Source organism: Acanthopagrus latus, chromosome 22 (assembly GCF_904848185.1).
Source record: "Acanthopagrus latus isolate v.2019 chromosome 22, fAcaLat1.1, whole genome shotgun sequence".
In the NCBI taxonomy this organism is placed as follows: Eukaryota; Metazoa; Chordata; class Actinopteri; order Spariformes; family Sparidae; genus Acanthopagrus; species Acanthopagrus latus.
In genome coordinates this window covers 5604025-5618813 of record NC_051060.1, presented here as the reverse complement: position 1 = coordinate 5618813, position 14789 = coordinate 5604025, and the positions used below count along the sequence as shown (strand labels likewise).

General features: G+C 42.1%; 1 long non-coding RNA gene across 1 annotated transcript; it reads left to right on the top strand.

The window, feature by feature from the left end:
* The first annotated feature begins 3566 nt into the window (after window positions 1-3566).
* Window positions 3567-4702, top strand: LOC119012843. The gene is made up of 4 exons (XR_005072615.1): window positions 3567-3767; window positions 3868-3933; window positions 4066-4228; window positions 4474-4702. It is a non-coding gene; the product is annotated as an uncharacterized LOC119012843 (long non-coding RNA).
* Window positions 4703-14789: the final 10087 nt, after the last annotated feature.

Sequence of the window (14789 nt, the reverse complement as noted above, 5' to 3'; positions counted from 1 at the left end):
AAATGTACCTCATTCTCGGCTTCACCTCGCTCACACAACCGACACATCTGTCCTCCTCTGGAGTGGCACCAAACCCCGCCGGCCACATAGGGACCTTTTGTTTGAATTACACTTCACGCAAGGTTCTACAGTAGAGCAGCCCTTTACGAGACAGAAGGCTCGCGAGTTTTTCTCAGACTGTATATCGAGAGACAATTTTGCTTTGTACATGAGAACATCTTGCTCCTAATTTCCTGAATATCATAATCATAACCTGTTCTGAAAAAAAAATCAATGACAGGCTGTTCAAACAAAATCAGGATTTGAACCTCTTTGCCCAGGAATGACTGCGCAAAATGTCCCAATTAAATATCTTCTCATCTGTGATCACACATCTTCACAAGTCTATTCCACAGCTGAAGCATCTGCCATTTTGTCTGATGATATGAGGTCCCCACCATATATCTCCAATACTATTTAATGCATTACATTTTGGAAGCAACTGTGTTTGCCCGTGTTTGCATGAGGGCGTTTTTTGGAAACTGGAAACTGACTTTTGAATATGATGGTAGTCTGAGAAAGGATCATTGTAGGATGTTATAAGCGGGGACATTTCTCGAAAGTGAAGACACCAAGGAGAGTGAGGACCATTTCAGTGAAATAGGGGATTTTTTATTTTATTTTTTTACATTTTTTACAGTGAAAGTAGAAGCGAGAAAAATTGCAGGCGAGGACATTAAAAGGGAGCATTGAAATGAAGGCTTATTGGAAGGAGAAGGGAGAGCTCTGACTGTAAAGAAACATTTTTTTGGTACTCATGGACGTTTTATTCTCCACCAAGAGGATGTGTTTGTTGCTCGGCTGGCTTACACCAAGCGACAAACACAAAAACTACCTCTCACCAAACTTCCTTAAAGAATGCAAGATTTTCATTCATCTCTATAGAAATAATGCATGTTTAGGCACATTTAGGTGACTGGTGGAATTAAAGGAGGCTGGTTGCCCTTGGTGACGGTATGTGCTCCACCGAGTGCCAATTTTTGGAGACACTCTGGTCACTTTATCGATTAGTTGATCAAAACATTATTGTAAATTGTCTGAGATTGTCACTGTTTTGTAACAATAGAATGTTTCAGTCATTTTTCAAGAAAGTGTGAAACATGTTCTGCCTCCAGCTTCTTAAATGACAATATGCTGAAGCGATTTGAAGACGTCACTTTGGGCTATTTCAAGAGCATTTTCCCCAGTTTTTTGACATTCAATAGACTAAATGATTAATCAGTTAATCGTAAAATAAATCAGCAGAATAACTTAGAATGAAAATTGGGCTTTGAACACATTTTGTGGTGACTGAGGGAGGTTAGGGTAAGGAGTTTGTGGAGAGTCCGGACACCACTTTGAGATGATACATTTTTAGAGAACATTTTTGGAAAACGACGGCATTTTGGAAGCAGCACGAACCAAAAGCAGCTTTCAGACTTTTCTCAAGCTTTTAATCCACATCGAAAGCTTGAAAAACTACATTTTCATTTGTTGAGAAACCATTTTCTGTCCTCTCTGCCACATTATATCAACACCTGTTTTTTTTGTTTTTTTTAAGAGTGCAGCTATTTCTCCAACATCCCCTGTCAGATCTTTGTGAATTAATCGCTCCCACACCTCCAAAACTTCCCTTGTTTCGACATTTCCGCTGTCCTCACCTCCTTGTGTGGAGGGCCGGAGGCCTGCAGGACGGATCTCTGCTCTGATTAAAGACCAGGATTAAGGAGCGCTGACCTTTTGTTATCATGGATTCATCCTCCACACCGTCTGAAATCAATAGGCAGCTCTGTAGGCTTTCACACATCCATCTACTCTCACAGATCAATCCCCCTACAATCCTCTCCAGCCCTCAGCGGGAGCGCCGGGGGCTTTTAGGGTGAAATTATGTGGTAGTGCTTCTGGAGCTCTGCCGCTGGTGGTTTAGAGGATGTAATATGTCGACTTCAGGGCTTTCTCATCACGCCAAAATTGCTGTTCGTATTGATGCCACTATTAGCGCTCCCCTCGGCAAAGACTTCAGCCATTAAAGCCTGCGGTCGGCACAGCTCAAGATGAGGCTGCGAGCAAGTGAGATTGGCTGTCATAATAGGGCTGCTGTGAGCCTATTAGAGCTCAGTGTGGTTCAACCGCCTCCACTGCAGGTGAGCTGAGGGGCGGAGAGCCCGCGCTGCAAAAAATGTCCGAGAAAAGTTCACGTCGGCTTCAGCTGACGGGGTTTATGTTTATGGAGCAATTTGTGCTATTTGCTGAGAGTGGAGAGACGGCAGGAAACAGGAAGCGAGAGATGCAAGAGTTTGCGGTTCATGGTGAGTGCCTTAGAGGAGCAGTTCACCCATCGACTCATCTTCATGTCGATAGTCCACAAAACATTCGTGGAGCTTCACAGCAAAACAGAGTTTATGGTCGTTGCTTGAATTATACATTGGGCAAGAACAGAATTGAAATTCTTTGGATGTTTTTCTTAAACTGTGAGCTTCTGTAAAGCCTGAGAGTTCTCGGAAAAAATTCTCTGTGTTCTTGAATTTCCTCCGGGATCAATAAAGTATCTATCTATCTATCTATCTATCTATCTATCTATCTATCTATCTATCTATCTATCTATCTATCTATCTATCTATCTATCTATCTATCCATCTATAGTTTAACCTTGATCTCAAACGATTGCCATGCTGGATCGATGTGTTACGTATAGCAAAAATAGGACGACCCAAGGTCAAGTCACTCAGGAGCCAGGAAACAAAAAGTGAGCTTTAGTAAGATAAAGCCGTAAAGTACCATAAATACAAAATATGAAATTCCAAGCACAAAAACTGGCAACTAAAGGCAATAAATGGGAGGAGCAGTCAGGGGGAAAATGAGAAAAAAAGTACAAACCAAGGAAGTGCTGGGATAACAGGCAGGAACACAAGGAACATGAGGAACACCAGAGACACAGGACTGCTGGGAAAAACAGTTGAGCTTGTGTGTGCATTAAGTTTAAATACAAGTCCCCGACCACTTCAGTCATGCTGCTGTGCAGAAAGGAAAGAAAACTGTTCCTAAACATGTCAAAACGTACGTTTCTCTGTCATGATGTTGGATTAATAGCTTTTTGTTCCTACATGTAAAACAAAAACCTATCAATAAAAAAAGACTGACTTTCACCCTCCAACTACGTCCACCCTCTCCAAAAATGCTGTTTTTTTTTTTTTGAAGACGACCTCCTTCCTTGAATCTGATCGAAGCGTGACTGATTCCTTCACTCACCCACTAAACTCCAAGAGAACCTGACGACATACCTGCAGTGTACAGTTATGGGTTTTGGGGTTGAGGGGAATCGAGTGCTGTGTGTATTGTGGCGATGGCCCCCCCCTTCTCCTCCTCCTCCTCCCTCCCTCCCTCTGCCCACTCATCCTCTGCCTCCCTCCCCTTCCTCCCCCCCGCTCTTGCTTTCCCTGCTGCCTGGCTTAAGCTAATCCCATTATCAGTGAGGCGGCCTGACGCTGATGTGGCCTGCTAACTGACCAGCTGCTCCGAGTCTGGCCACCACACACACGCTGCAAAAAGAGTCGGTCGGGGGGCAAGAAAGCTAAAATCATGTCTCCAGGAACAGGAGAAGCAGAGCGACGATTGAATCGGATCAGAGCAGTTGATTCGCCGGTCGAAGAGAGAAAACAAACGCAAATGTTTTGTGCGCTTGTGACGAATGTTGGATCGTGATGATGACACAACAGTTTGGACGGTTCACGCAATCTCTGAATCAGCAGGTAACTATGGCGACGGCTTTATTTCATCTGGTGACATTATGAGTTAAATTTCACTGATTCAACCTGACCTGACTTTGCTTTAACCCCGTTATGTTTGCAGATGTACCCCGAGGTGTGCGCACACGGCCAATAACAGGCCTGGTGAATGATAAAAAAAATAAAACAGGTCTGTTTTGTATTTTCGTGATTTTGCTCTCGTCACGTTGAATTATTCAGTGCGAGAGAACAAGCTGTGCAAGCTGTCTTCATGTGATCGGGAAGTTCTTTCCTTCATAATCACATTGTCTTCTCCCAGCAGGAAAAGGTCAGACGATCCACAGATGGAAACATTTGAATGCAAAACAAGAACATAAAAAAAAACAAAAAAAACCCAAAAACCTGGTAAAGTCATCACAATATCATTTGAGAACGGGCAGAGCTCTGGTGAATTCTCAGCTCAAAAGGAGGAGGACACGATGCAGGTATGTCTCTCGCTTGAACTCTTTTTCTGTTTAATCTCCTCACGTAGAGAAAAAAAAGTGCAAACACTGGTGGACATCTAGAAAAGGCTATTCCAGATACAAAATAATTTAATTTAATTCCAATTAAATGAGAGTAAAAAGTGACGAAACATAAAAGAATCATCAGCAAAATCTGCAGTCTTCACATTGGTAACTGTTCAACCAAGACAGGAAGAGGCACTGATTTCCCGGGTCACTATCCCCAGGTAAGGGTGGAACAACTGGAGTATGTGTGGAGACGCTACACTGCAAAACATAATGATGGAGCAGGTAAAGGAGGTGAAGAGGGACCCTTAAATTCCACCAAATCCACGTTCGGTCCAGTTCAGCTCTGTCAACAGCAGCGGTTGGGGTTTGCTGTACGACGGAGCTCATGCATCCAGTGGAATTCCAGATGGAGGGTTACAGAGACCAAGTAAAACAAGATAAAATGGAGCTTCGGTGTTGTGTCAAAGTCTGTTCCCTCGTTGACGTGCGTTTTCCTCTTACCACCGGGACTTGAGATGCTTCAAAACCAGTATTCTTTCTACATGATCAAGTAACAAAACCAGCCCACTTATTAAAACAACAAGCTGTTTAACGCTGCCTATTCACAACAGGGTTTCTGCATCAAACTGGGATTCCTACATTTTTTGTTTTGTTTTGGACAGTAGCCAGGCTGCTAGTGGTAGCCATGTTGCTAATGCCAACAACAGTTATACCACAGGGTTACAGTAGGAGGGTGGTAAAAACAAAAAGGTCTCAATCTTTTTTAATCAATTGGAAACCTTATGAAGATGCAGCCCTTTTTGAATATGTTGATGAAGGTTTCGCAGTCAATGAGGTCATGGTAATTCTAAGTGGTGTATCGTGGGCAGCTGGACTTGCTCCAGTTTCTTGAAGGCATTTCACCTCTCATCCAAGAGGCTTCTTCAGCTCTATCTTACTGGAGGGGAGTTTGCAGGCCTTTACACTGTGTGTGGGAGTGTCCTTACAGAGTCGCTCGGGACATGTGAGCTCTGAGTTGCTGAAGGCCGGTTGGGTCAAGGACCCACAAGTGGCCTTAACTCTGCAATACAAGAACATGGCATCTGCATACATGTTCTGCAAAATGTGTTTGGTAAAATGATTTAGTTTTATGTTAACATCATTTTCAATGGACCTGGACACCACAGGATGAGACTTCCCCCCCCGAGATGACAGTGATGCATTATTAAAAACACAGACGTTCAGGCCCCCTGGATAAAAAGTATTCATGTTGAAAATCCATTTACACTTCAATGTACATAGCCTCTGATCTGAGCTCTGTGTATCACAGGTCCACATATTTGCTGCTTTCTCACTCAAAAGCGAATCCTGAGACCTTCCCAGCAGGTCACTTTTTGCAGTGTGCCCTGGCTCGGAGGGCCAGCAGCCTGCCAGCCTATCAGCCACGACACTGGCTCTCCTGCTCGCTAGCTAGCGCGCTAGCCCGGACAGCATGTGGCGTGGATCCCCGAGGAAAGGCGGCGTTGGAGTTCCACTACGCAACACAATAATGCCGAGTCACTCGGAGCGACGCTAATCCAGCTTCCCAAACAATGCGAGAGGCCCCCCGCCGAGTCCGAAGGCAGGTAGAGGAAGATTAGAGCGACCTGGAGACGTTTGTGGCAAACGAGCTGAAAGGGCGTTTCACTCTGAGGATGAGTGTGAGGAGCTGACAGTTCCATGTAGAGAGTTTTCATTTGAACATTTGCTTAAACTTAAATTTGCTCTTTTAATCTTCTGACAGGCTGCAAATGAACGCTGTGACAAAAGTTATTTTTTCATTTTACGATTGCATACATTGTTTAACATAAAGTAGGCTACATTTGTACAATTTACACATTCCAATGATTTTTTTTTGTTGCACTGTTTGGTTGTGACAGAATTTGAGGGTTGGGAGACGCTTTTTAAAAAAACCTTTTAGTTAATGTACTCAGGACAATCTCTCAAGACAGCACCTGTCCATGTCTGCTGGAGAGGTAAGAAAGCAAAGCTACACAAGCAACAGCTAATACTATGGGGATGTTTGGCTACCCTGACTTGCCGTAGGTTTTGCCAGGAAACTCATATTCAGTTGCTTATTTATACATCCAGCAGACAAGACACCTTATGAGTGTAACCCTGCATTCACATGTTGTTCCTGTTTCCCAAGCTGGGTAGTCATTCTTCCATCTTTGGTCTGTTCATGAGCTTTTAAGTCATGTGAATAAGTAACTTTTCTTACTAATCTTCACAAAATTCTACGGGGACGGTTGCAACTTAACCTCATATTACTATTTATATGTCAGCAAACATTGATATGCACTGCATGAATTAATAAAAGGTTTCCAACCGTCAACCAAAAATGTATTATTTATCTGCACAATATATGACCATAAGTTTAATATTTTCTCTCTTTTTGCTCTGTCTTTGGTCGCCACCACCTCCTGAAAAAGAAAATGACTACAGCTCTTTTAAGTTTTGATCCAAAGATAAGGATGTGAAATAAAATACAACAAACTAGATAATCAGTCATAGAAGAGTAAGGATAGTTCTCTTGCATTTTTGGGGCTTTATTGTTTTTGTTAACCACTGATATGTTTAAATGTGTACATTTCAAATGTTCCATGTCATGGCCTTCTCTCATCATGGGTTGATTTTATAACAAAATTACCAATTTCCTTTTATTTTTATGCAACTAAATGCCTTTAAACAGAAAATATCAGTTATAGTGTCTTTCTTTGGAAACTCCTTAATATGTGTTCCACCAGCCTCTGACACCAAACCTAACAAATGCCAGTAACTCCAGCAAAGAAATGGAAGTTGCACTGAATCAAATTACTTTTGAAAAAACCGTCATTTGACATATATTTACTATAAAGTGGTATTTACAGTTCCTCCTATTTACTGGAGGAGTGAATGTTTCTCTTGCACAAGAACCATATGGGATGGTTGTTCCAGCTATTATTTCACTAAATCCTGTTTTAAAGGATGCAAAAAGATACAAATGTGTCTCGTTAATCCTTCAGTCGTATTAAACATTCCTATTCTCAGTATGTTGTGCTGCTCAGCTCCAGATCAGAGGAAAATATTTTCTTTCTTCGTCGGTTTTCTTGTGCAGTGGTGATGTCAGCCGTCCTCTGGGTTCAGCTCTAAACCAACACTGATTAATAATTTATGGATCATCCCATTATGCCACTTTACACAGTTCAAAGGCTGCGCATTTGCATCCCAATTTGTTCACTCTGGTATAAAGACACGCTCAGCCTTTTTGCATCAGTATTTCTCTCATAAATGGAATTTGGGACGGTCTGTCCTCACATCAGCGGATAAAGAAGATTAAAGTGCGGGCATCCTGCATTCCCTCCCTCCTCCTCCCCTCTCCTCCTCCTCCTCCGCCTCCTCCTCCTCCTTCCATCTCCAGCTCGGCCTCGGGCTTTGATGTGTCTCGTGATAATTCTGAGGAAGGCAGACATGAAATACAGTGGAGTTACATCCAGAGAGAGGACTCGACACGTAGAATCAGGGTTTTGTAAAGAGGGTTTTTTTTTTTTACTCTGCCGATGAAAAAGAAAGCAACAAAAGGGATGATGCAGAACCACGGGAGACGTTAACAGATGGTTTTACTCATCTTTTTTTAAACCATAACCTGGGTGAATACTTGATTGCGACTGGCCACGGGGTTTCAATTAACTTCGGATAAACAACATCTCTATTGTCTGTTCACGGTTCCAAATGAATGCCCTGTATCTAAAATGAGTGGCACGGACTCAATGGCGGGGTCATCAGGAGAGGACCCAAATGCAGAACAATGAGGAGGGCACGTTAAAAAACCAAAAGCGAGTGTAAATAGCCGATTTTCTGAGTCCAAAATACAAATTTTATGCGACAAAAAGGCTGCCGACAAAACCGGAGTAATTTAAGAGTAAAAATGACTAAAGTCTGAACGAGTTTAACATGAGAAGAAAGGCAGGAAATGAAGGTAAAAGTCAATGGGAAGACAGGACCAGGGAGCAAGAGGTGGAAGGTCACATGAGGTAGAGTCACAGTAGAGACCCCTCAACATTAGAAAAAAAAAAAAAAAACGGCACGGTGAACACTCTTCATTGAAAGAACCTCATCAAAAGTAAGGCCAACTCTTAAGTGTAAAAACTTTGTACGTTGATCTTTTATTTCTTTTATTTCTTAACACGTTAATGCAAATTCGTCTTAACTGTGGGAATTTTTTGGATGCGCGATTTGTACCTTGTGGCGCTCGGCCAGCTCCGCAGTTTGAGTCATCAGGAAGCGATGCAGCACAAACTTTGTTGATGGCAATCAGAATCAAACCTCCTTGAGCAGAAATTGATAAAGAAAAGGGTCTTTTGAAGTTCAGCTTCAAAGCCCCGACAGATGGTTTTCCGGACAAAAATGTTATTTGCATTTACTGTCGATGTGAACCGGGTTACCACGGGGTACGTTGAGTCTCAAATACCCCTCGCCAAACACTCATAGTCTGCAACAACGATGCCTGGATAACTCTACACTAGACAAACTTTCAATGGCGATAGCTAAATGGGTGGCTTCAGCTCGAAAGCTGATTAGCACTGTTTAGTTAAACTTTAGAAGTATAAAGTTGGACACTATATTGTGTTAGTATTACTAAGGAATGTTACATTCAGGTCAATGTGTCCAGCTGTTGTTGCTTGTTGGGCTTGAGCCATGTTATGCTTTCAACACATTTTTTTTAAATGCAGTACATATGAGGTTATTCTGGAGAATATTCTGTGTTTATGTGGAATTTTCTGTTTTTCTCTTGTCACAATGGTGTGCTTATTCTCCGGTTTAGGTTTGGGCACAAAACTACTTGGTTAGCGTTAGTAAAACAGAAACACAAGCTGGAAATGTCACCAGGGGTCGTAAAAATATCCAGTGGTGTGATTTGAGCTGCAGTCGGCTTGTTGTTGGCTGTGATAACAACATCTCCCTCCCCTACACCTCCTGATGTGAAAGTCAGCTAATAATCATATAATGTGAACGTGACATGCAAAGTTTGGTACAACTGTCAACCTTGGACGTATTTGTGGTTTGCAGAAATATTAACTGCTATCATTATATCCTGGTGACTGGGCTGCCCTGTTATTAGCGCAATAAATCCGTTCGAGGCGTCTATTATCAGGAATTAATGGACTCTGCATCATCCATTGATTCCTGATAATGGACACCCTGTTAGGAATTGCTCCGCTAATGTAGGAATTTAAACAAGCATCAGGTTTTTGGCACTTGTGGACATGAGCAGAGCATTTATGTCATGCAGAATATGAGAGTCAAGACCACAACCTCAGAATTTCCTCATGACTATCAGGGCCCTGATTGGTTTAAATCCAGGACCTTCTGTCTGTGAAGCTTCAGGGCTCAACTTTGAGCTATCAAGCCTTCTCATTTGTTTATTTTTTAGCTCAGGCACCAGGATACACTGTTGCCAGTTATTGACATTTGTACAAAACATTTCATATGACATTCACATTACATGCATTTTTGAGACATAGTAGAAATTACAACTCTGAACCACAGATAATGTTGTAGTTTAAACAAAAGGAGTGCCAAATGCAAGACAGAAAGAAAGACAGGAAGTCGAAAAACAAAAAGTGAACTTCAATGATATGCTAACCCAAACTCAAACCATAAAAATCCAAAATGCAAGACACCTAGAAATCAAATGAATAAAAAGTGAACAAACCACAGAAGCAATGAGGACACGAGGAACAGGAACTGCAGGGAAACAGACAAAGGTAGGAAATATAAAATAAAACAGGAAATGACATAATTTAAAACTGTACTTCTTTCAATACAATGTTCTAATTCTCTCATTGCGACACTAACACTCTGGTTAGGTTTGGGAACAAAAACCTGTTGGTTAGGGTAAAGAAAACATCATGGTTTGGCACAAAATAGATTTATGACCACCAGAAACATTTTTCTGATATCAAAAAAATCTGCTTGTTTTGGGTCTTGCTCAGAAAACACAGTAATTATTTTTCAGTGCTGATCCAATACATTCTAAAAAAGATTTCCTTCTTTCTTTACTTGCTGCATGCACTGGAATTGTTTTTTTGAATTGTTTATTGGGTATACTAATGCAGATTTGGATCCAGATGTAGATTAAAACATTTTTTTTTTTTTAAATCACAAACTCATTATGGATTTATGATTAATAAAACCATTCAGATGGCTGTGCAGCGTTGGCAGAGAGTCACATCCCCTTTTTCTGGATGAAGGGGCACAGAGAATGACTTGTGCTCTCTCGTGGCTGAGGTCCGGACCTGTGCGACCTCGGGACTTCGGTGGTCAGATTGCCTGAAGGAAAATCTTCTGCTCTTTCCAGCAGCTTTCGAGCCTTGTTGTCACCCAGGAGCAGATAGAGACGCATCCGAGGCCCCGGACGCGGTGGCTGTACACCTCAGATAGCCTCCTCGAGCCAAAATAAAAACAGCACTCCTGGCCTCCTTTCATCCCCTCCTCCCTGAGTCCCTTCGCTTTTTCTTTCATTACGACTGAAGGAGTGTGTGTCTGTCATTCTGTCTGTGTGTGTTGCAGTCAGTGGGGGTTAAGGGGGTGGGGGGGGGGGCTGCATAGTGAAAGAAAATGGACTTCTGTGTGCTAGCTAGCAGCAACAGCTTTTTTTAATCCTAGCCCCAAGCCATACTGTGCACTGAAGCAAGCTATTACATGGCAACAATTAAGAGGCTGGAGCGCAGCACCTGGTCCTCCCCATTCGCTGGCCTTCAGTGGCAGCTGACTATACAGTTCCCCACGCCAGGTGGTTCCACTTCAATCACATTAGCTAGTCACTGTAGGGTTAATAAAGAGCCCACTCACCCTCCCTCCGCCCTCGCCGCTTCTTTTCTGCAGTGAATCTGAAGACAGAGCATTTTAAAACTCGTTAAAATTAAGATCCCTCCGCCGGCGCTGGATAATTAAAGCAGTGCAGGACGAGCTCCTTGGAATCTAATGTTTCGGGGAGGGGGTGTCAGCGAGGAAGGGGGTGGGGGGGTGGCGCGGGGGTCCCTATCCGCTTAGTAGTCCATTTGTACAAAGAGCAGAGGATCATAATAGACCTTTTCATGGATAGACAAAACAGATGGAGGCCAATTGAAATGAGACAGGCAGGGAGACTGTACATATCTGCCCGGATACTGGCGATGTGGAGGGATTCACAAAAACAAGTGGCGAGCCAGCAGCCGCAGCGAGCGGCGGCGGCCCCGCTCGGCTTTTGTTCGCCGGAGCGTTATCGCACTAAAAACAGCTTGAAAACCAAAACCTGTAAATAAAGGAGTCGGGGCCGAGTGTGTCAGGCTCACAATCAATAGTCATTTGTAAGCACAGAAAGCAGATGTATGCAGTGACATTTAATGCAGCGGCCTCCTTTCAGTGGGATGTTAATGGTGCGTTTCTCAATTCTTACCTCCTGTTGCTTGGTGTTTGTTGTCGATTTTCTTACTTTTGGGGGAAAGTTTTATCCTTTTAACCTTTAGTCTTCACTTACTCGAGGAAGATGCTTTTGTTTGTTCACAAATAATGGATTAATGAAGGTATAGGAAAAAGAAAGTTGTTTTAGCTGCTTTGTTTGTTTGATTTGAAAACCAGAAAAATAAGGTTTGTGTAGAAGTTTGTTAAAGGGATATCAATGGTAAAGACTCAAAAAGGAACTTGAGTTTGTTTTTGGGTTTTTTTACCCTTCAACATTCCAGTTTTTTCTTTTTACCTCGGTTTTCCTCGATGGCTTCAAGTTCATCTGAATTTTTATTTCTTTTGATTGACGCTGAAAATATAAAGTGAACGTGTTGATTCAGTCCTATCTATCCATTCAGGCTTTTGAGTAAAGAGAACCGCAGCAACAAAAACAAAGGAACAAAGGTTGCATCCAACGTGTTGAACGTAGAATGTAGAATAAACAAAACATGGACCCAAATGCAGACATGTTGAATGAGAACAGACCAGCTTTAATGCTGAGCTTATATTGAAGTCACAAACAAGAAGGAGGCAGCAGAAAGGCCATAAACACAAAAAGACAGCAATCAAAATGCAAAATCATGAGTGAAAAATTAAACCAATCAGGGAGATACAAGGAACTGGTGTGACACACAGGACAAATCCACCATGAGTGAGGGTGAAACACATGTTAAATACACAGGGAGTGATTAAGTATTAGACACAGAAGACACAGGTGAGCAGAAGAAATTGGCGGGAGAACAGACAAAGACAGGAAGTTGAAGGTAAAGCAGGACGCATGGATGTAACCTTGAAAATGAAACTGGAATTTGCAAACCAAAAACCCAAACCACTTCAATATCTAACAACGGTCAATGAACAATTAAAGCCAAGACCAAAAACTTGGTCTAATTTTGCAGATCTCTAACTCTCAGGTGATCCTGTATGATGTAAACTGGTTGTATTTTTCAGCAGCGGTGGTTTTCTTTTGCTTCAGTATAAAGTGCTTTGTGCTCAGACAGACTGTAGCTGTAACATAATCTCCCTGAGTGTGACTGAGGCCACAGATGGAGCTGATGCAGTGAGGAGGATCAGTGGGTGGAGGAGGCTGAGTGCTGCTGCGTTCAGGGACCTTCGGCCTCTCCGCTGCACCGGCTGCCAGGTAACCCGTCCACAGGGCCAGGGCCGCCTGATCTCCTGCGGGACCCGGGGCCGGGAGGAGCCGGGGTGGGACTGAGGGAGCAGCGACGGGATTATTCTGCTTACAGACAAGAGAACACAGTGGAGGATCAGAAGGGAGGATTACCTTTATACTGCAAGAGAACAGAGTAATGATGCCTGAATCAGAGTAGTTTGTAGGGAAAATAAGGAAAGTAAGTCTTTTGAAATGTTTTTTTTTAATTTTATTTTAAATGAGCAGGCTTTTTAAAATTGCTTTCACTCAGTTGAGTCCAGAGTAGAGTTAGCAGTTCAGTTGTCCATCCATCCCCGTCCCCCATAATTTATGTGACGATTTGAGTTATTATTCAAACAAACATCATCAATGGGAAATCTTCATTTTTAATTTTAATATAATAGTTTTAAGGGACCTTAATTTCATTTCAAAATCCTTTTCCCCTGTAACAATTTTATTATTTTTATTATTTCATGCTTTTTATTTCACAGTGCCAGGTATGATTTTTAAAATTTCATACAGTTCTGTTTTTTCTTTTAATATATTGTTTTTGTGAGTGAATACTTGGCTGAGATATTTAGTATTTTGAGTAAAATGTGTCAGTTTTGGTACTCGTGTGGAAGGAAAATCCTCATTGGTCCATTCAAATTCATAAAAACTTGTGTGGTTTTGCTTTTGTTACCCATAGAACAGTGATCTGAAGCTCAGTTCTGAGGCTGTGAAAAGTTTTGTCATGTCAGTTTAAATGAACAACTTCTGGTTAGATACATCCATTCCAAGAAGGGATATGGTGAGCCGAAGTCACGCCCCAAATAATGTTGTTAGATGTTTTTCAGCTTAAAAGATCATTTGTGGCTTGTTCAACTCACCGTCACCAACTTGGCACAGAAATGGTACTAAATCTGTTCATACTGACAACTGCAGTCATGTGAAAGGAGAGAGTTGGTCAGTCCTATAGCACCAAGTACAGAGTTGATGGAAAAGTCATTATGTGTCTGCAAAAAAAATACATTTTTGAATTGAAATTCATTAAAAAATAAAATTCATCCTCAGGGGAACTTGAATCTGTGAATCAAATTTCAATACAATCCACTCAGAACCCCAAATGTCATCACCATGGGTGGCAAAAGAGGAGTGCTCAGAGAATCATCAAAGTCATTAAGATTCATCATCTTGGGACCATGAACATAGGTATGAAATATCACAGTGGTCCACCTGATGCCTGTTGACATCTTCAGTGTGGACCCAGCGGTGGAAAGAGCAGCCAGTAGAGCCAGAGCACGTCCACCTGTGGTCTATTGAAACAGTTTTACAGTTTAAGTCAATCAGGATCAATTTAACACCTTATTACTTGTGCGTAATAAAATGTTGCCAGTTCATGTTTCTTCAAACCACATGTTGGGTCAGATTTGTACAAGTCATTTGGAATTCATACAATGCAAGTCATATCGCATTCATATTACATGTCAGGAGAAGGAGGAGATGGTGGTGTCGTCACAGCGAGGCGGGATGGCTGCCGAGCTGGAAACCAATGTTGAGGATTGTCTGTCTAGTTTTGTAAGCCCGAAAGTACTTAACCTGACCTCAGGACAGTTTCGAGCCGCGTTTGTGGTGACAGAACCAGATATTTTGAGCTAAAGCACGATCATTTCCTGATCATAACCAAATGCCTTTGCACCAAAAATGGGATTTGAGCACAGCCTCAAAAATCAAACAATGAACTTGAGGAAATGTAAAGCTTCACGTACTTTGCCAACATTTATTCTGGCGATCGGGTTGCTGATTTCAACTCCCGCATCTGTTAACATCTAAATATGAAGGGAAATATTGTTAAATAACACATTTAAGCTTAAAAAATGTTTGGTGAACTTCGATGGAGCGACAGAGGCTCGACCT